The sequence below is a fragment of the Cupressus sempervirens genome, chromosome 1 (assembly GCF_028749045.1).
Source record: "Cupressus sempervirens isolate cs-2001-9-10 chromosome 1, ASM2874904v1, whole genome shotgun sequence".
Taxonomy (NCBI): domain Eukaryota; kingdom Viridiplantae; phylum Streptophyta; class Pinopsida; order Cupressales; family Cupressaceae; genus Cupressus; species Cupressus sempervirens.
Genome location: NC_143118.1, coordinates 713245932 through 713251990, shown reverse-complemented (window position 1 = coordinate 713251990; position 6059 = coordinate 713245932).

Here is a 6059-nt window from a genome sequence, read left to right as displayed (position 1 = left end):
GTAACCAAGCGTTCTCTCTACCCCATCCTAGTCTGTACTAGCACTCATGGCATGGGAGAGAACATACAATTATCTTGTTAGGTTCATTTTCTCTCATTTAGTGTAAATGTTTTCACTTATTAAAAATGACTTACAATGGGTTTCTCAAGGCAGCCTCTTAGGGATCCGACCCCCATTGCAAGCCACTTCCCGACCCCACACATAGATAACCTACCCTAACTCATGAACTCGTAAATCAAAGAATCATAATAAAACCATCTCAGTCCTATACGAGCAACTAAAAAACATCATAAAAAGATAATCCACAAAATTATATCAGTTCTTCATGAGCAACAGATAACATCAAATAGTAATCATGTAATCACGACAGTTCTCTATCAGCAACTGAAGGCATCAATGACAAGTCACAAAATTCAATGGTTCTCTAATGAGCAACCAAAAAGTAATACAAGTATAACTGATCGAGACTCAGAAATGGTTAAGTTAGGTATTCTCAAATACATACACCTCAGCTTCACACAAAGAAACTAGAAAGAAACAACAAATAGTAACACAAACATGTCATAGAGCACTTCATCACATTACCATGGTCAAGTTAAGAAAGATCGAGACCAAATCATCATGACATCACATTCACCACCCCGAGCCTCTGGTAACAACCTGAACTGGTCAACGCTAAACCAACCCCAAAACATTCAAAGTACAAAGACAACATCAAAGTCTCAGAGATTGGATCTGAAAGTATATTATTTGAGTTAAGGTAAGGTTTTTGTTTCGGTTTAATGTCGAATTCAAGTAACAAAGTTTTCATATTTACCCCCTTTACGATTAACTCTTTTCTATAATAACTTCCATTAAGTCAATATCCAAATTTATAATTTAGTCAAATAAAATTCATTAGTAATTAACTTAATTAAACTAATTTTTAATTAAATTAATCAATAATCATTTGATCTAATTACTTATTTTAATCTAACCATTAATTGTTAATTTATTAATATTTAAGCAAAATTATTAATAAATTAAAATTTACAAACTATGTCTATGTATTTAATATTTATTTATTAAATATTAATAAAGTTTAAACTGTTATAAAATTAAATATATTATAATTTTATTATTTAAAAATTTTAAATAAATAAAATTTGTTTTAATAAATTAAAAATTATATAAATAAAAAAAAAACAAAATCGAAATCGAAATCGAAATTTTATATTTTTTATATATATTCAAAAACGTTTATAGCCCGTCGGCTTGGCCGTAGGCCTGCGGCGGCAGGTACTCTGTACCTACCGTCACAGTACCTGCGATGCAGGTATTGTCGACCTCCGACAGTGGGGGGCGGGTACGGGGTGATTCCCTCCCCCCCCACTATATATATATATATTATTATATTTTTTTTATATTTTGTTTTATTTTATTTTAATATAAATAAAATAAGTTTTATTTTAAAAATTAATTTTGTTTAATTTTTAATAAAAACAATTTCTTCCAAAGGATAGATATGTAATATATAAATATATATATATATATATATATTTATATATATATTTATTTATTTATTTATTTATTTAGAAATTTTCAATTTAAAAAAAATCAAAACCCTTACTAAATTAAATGTTAATTTCTAAATCAAGAAAACAAGGGTTCTAATAATTCATCCAGTCTCCATGGATACAGAAATTATTGAAGAGCAATTAATAAATTCACAATATTGAACTCTTAAAACTTTCATCACAAAGAATTTAGATCTACAAACTCCAAACACGAAGAAGATAGGAAGGGATAATTGCATATTTAAATGATATTCAAAACACAAGACCCTACCTGATCCTGATGCTATTGTGCAATCTCCTGTATGCGAATTCGCTCCTCTCAATAACCTTCCCCTCGAAGACTTTCTTCGTATCAGCCTTCTGAAATTTGCTTCCAAAAATTGTCTCCCAAAAATTCTCGTCCAAATTCGTCTCTCTCAAAAATGAACCTCCAAAGTTGTGATAAGCAATTTCTCCTCAATTCGGGGTACTAATTGTGCGTTTACTTGAGAAGACCCTTTGCATAACTTAGTTAACTCCAATTTAACTTTTATTATCTTTTCTTATTCTTTTGCATTCAACTTTCATGCACATTAAGTTGAATTATTAAATAACTTTATTTAAAATTTCACTTGACTTCAATTCTTAATTAATTTATTACTTTAAATCTTATGTGCACTTTTAAGAAATTAAAATAACATTATTAATTTTTATAATTTAATCTTTTAATTTAATTCTTATATTTAACTCATGTTTAGATCATGCGATCTAGAATTCTTAATAAATTAATATCTTTCAACTTTTTAATTTATTTTAGAACTTAATTGATAACATATTTAATTAATTTAAATAACAATAATATTTAGCATTTATTTAAAAATGAACTCCAAATATATTATTATTAAATTAAATTAATATTATCCTGTTCTAAAAAATCTTTGAACTTTAATCTCCAACTTTAATTCTTTTATTAAATTAATTAATTAATTAAATATAAAGATATCATAATAATTCTTTATTAAATTAAATCATTAATTAATCTTTTTAATTAGACTTAATTAATAGAAAAATACACCAAAGACTCATAAAGCAATATACGAAAATCCATCATAGAAAAATACATACCAAATCAAACAAAAGGGTTATAATCATGAAATTACATCATTTGATGCATTCGGAGGGTACTTAACTCAGATACTTGTCCTAATTATCAATTAGGACAATTGGCTAAAGGGTTTAGGATTTGGACTTAAGAGTTTATCTCCCCTCCCTTACCATTGAGACAGTGCGATAGGGTACACTCATCCTGACAATTCAGGGAAGTCGATACCCGGTACCTGCAACCTGCATAAAATCCACGCATGTACAAACACAATATTCTAAGCTAAACAGACAATGGCAGGAAGTTGTGCATCATGTAGATCCCGACTAGCAGGTGACTACGACTCCCTTCCTTAACCATATCAGAAACACCATACATAAATGAAACAGCACGCACACCATACACATGCAGTATGGGGTAAGTATCCATAAGAAGCACATGGAATATTAAGCCATCTAACTAATCATCATCGATAACTGAAACCATTGAATAATCATCATACATGCATGAAATATAGAGTACCAAGTAATCTCATCATATAATAAACTGAGTGTAAACATCATCTGATAATCTCTAAAATAATAATACTACTCATCAAACATAAATTGGCCTAAAAGAGTTTGGCAAGCATATCATAAATGTAGCTCGAAAATGTAAACTAGGGGCAGGCACTACATCCACCCCCCCTAGACTTAGGCTTACTCCTGGAGGCCTATAAAAAAATAGGGATATAAATCTCGTAATCTAGATGCATCCTCCCATGTTGCTGAAGAGTCATCAGTAGGGTCCCATTGGACCCTTACCTACTCTATGGTTCGACCCCTGAGGGTCAACTCCCGCTGCTCCAGAATATGTATTGGCTCCAAAGCCAGCTGCTCGTCCTCTACCTGTAATGCATTCCAATCAAGAATATGTACAACATCAGGAATATACTATCTAAGTACTAAAACATGAAAAACATCGTGAATGCGAGCAAGGCTAGGCGGTAAAGCAAGATGATAGGCAACTGGACCAATCCTCTCAAGAATATCGAATGGTCCCACAAAGCGAGGTGCTAGCTTTGAGCCCTTTCCATAACAGATCGAACTCTTCCGCGGACGCACTCTCAAGAAAACCTTCTCTCCCACAGCAAACTGCTTATCTGACCTATGAGCATCAGCATACTTCTTCTGCCTATCCTGTGCCGTTGTCAAGTGCTCTCGGATACACACCACCTGTTGCTCCATGTCACGAAGCATCTCTGGGCCCAACAAGATGCGATCCTCAAGGCTATCCCAACTCAAAGGTGTACGACAAGGGCATCCATATAAGGCTTGGAAAGGTGCCATGCCAATAGAACTGTGATACCTATTGTTGTAAGCAAACTCCACTAGATAGAGATAGTCCTCCCAATGAGTCTGCCTATCCATCACGTACATCGTCAACATATCTTCGAGAACCTGATTCACTCTCTCCGTCTGCCCATCTATCTCTGGGTGATATGCTGAACTGAAATTCAGCTGCGCTCCAAGATCATACTGTAGTGATGTCCAAAATGCGGAAGTGAAAACATGATCCCTATCAGAAATGATCTTTCGGGGAATACCATGTAGTCTCACAATGTCACGCATGAAGACATTAGCTACTGAAGCTGCAGTGTAGGAAGACCTGATTGGTGCAAAATGTGCCACCTTGGTCAACCGATCAACGGTGACCATGATAGCATCATGACGACGAAGAGTCATAGGTAATCCTACTATGAAATCCATAGAGATGATGTCCCACTTCCATGAAGGAACGAGATTCGGTTGCAAAAGTCCTGTCGGATGCTGGTGTTCTGCCTTGACTCTCTGACACTCAAGACATCTAGCCACAAAATCAGCAATGTCGCGCTTCATCCCAGACCAATAGAATAAACGTCGCAAATCTGCATGCATCTTTTTGACACCTGGATGTGCCAAGTAAGGTGCACGATGGGCTTCTGATAGGATCAATATGCGAAGCTCATCCAGTAGCGGCACATAGATCCTTCCTGAATGTCTTAAAAGGCCATCTGACTCTAGGACATAGCCTGAAAACTTACCCTCCAAGGATCTCCCTGAATTGATCTCACTGCACACCTCCAAATACCATGAATCAGTGGGGAGTGCCTGAAGTATCTGACATCTCAAATCGACACTAAGAGTCATAGATGATATCACATGTTTCCTGTGACTCAAAGCATCAGCTACAACATTCTCCTTCCCCTGGATATACCTTACCTCAAAGTCATACTCGCACAAAATCTCCATCCAACGCCTTTGCCTACCATTCAGATTAGGCTGCGTGAATATGTACTGAAGACTACGATGATCGCTATGTAGTTCAAATCTGTGTCCCAACAAGAAATGTCTCCATCTCACTAAGGCATGAACTACTGCTGCTAACTCAAGGTCATGTGTAGGATAATTCAACTCATGATCCTTGAGTTTGCGTGACTCATATGCAATCACTCGACCATTCTGCATTAGAACTGCTCCAATACCCTCAAGGGAAGCATCTGTACACACCATGAAATCACCTTCTGGATCAGGTACTGCTAAGATCGGTGCACTGGTCAGAAGCTCTTTGAGTTTCTGAAATGCTTCTACACACTATTCTGTCCAAAGAAACTTTTTTCCTTTCCTCTGAAGGGAGGTAATAGGGTGTGCTATTCTGGAGAAGTTTTGAACAAATCTGCGATAATACCCAGCTAGACCCATGAAACTACGAATCTCCGACATAGTAGTGGGTGCAGGCCAATCTATTATTGCCTGGATCTTCGTAGGGTCTACAGAGATACCTTCGCCTGAAATAACGTGTCCCAAATACTGTATCTCTGATTGAAAGAAATCACACTTTGCCGCATTGGCATACAGTTGATTATCTCTCAAGCACTGCAAAACTAAACTCAAATGTTCCTCATGTTCCTTTTGGGACTTAGAATATATCAGAATATCATCGAGGAACACAAGAACAAATCTATCAAGATAGGAACGGAACACCCCATTCATTAAGCACATGAAAACTGATGGAGCGTTCGTCAGCCCAAAGGGTACCACTGTGAACTCATAATGCCCGTAGCGAGTTCGGAAGGCGGTCTTATGAATATCAGCCTCCTTGATGCGAAGTTGATGGTATCCTGACTTAAGATCAATCTTAGAAAACACTGTAGCCCCCTTGATCTGATCAAATAAATCGTCAATCCTTGGTAAAGGACACCTGTTCTTTATTGTCACCTTATTCACCTTATTGGTAAAGGATACCAGATGTAACGCCCCGCCAAGGGATCCAAAAGAATTAACCTAAAGTTTCTCTAAGTTTGCTAAACATTTTTTTTTTAAAAGTAAGAAAGTATGACATACACATCAAACATAAATTGGCCTAAAAGAGTTTGGCAATCATATCATAAATGTAGCTCGAAA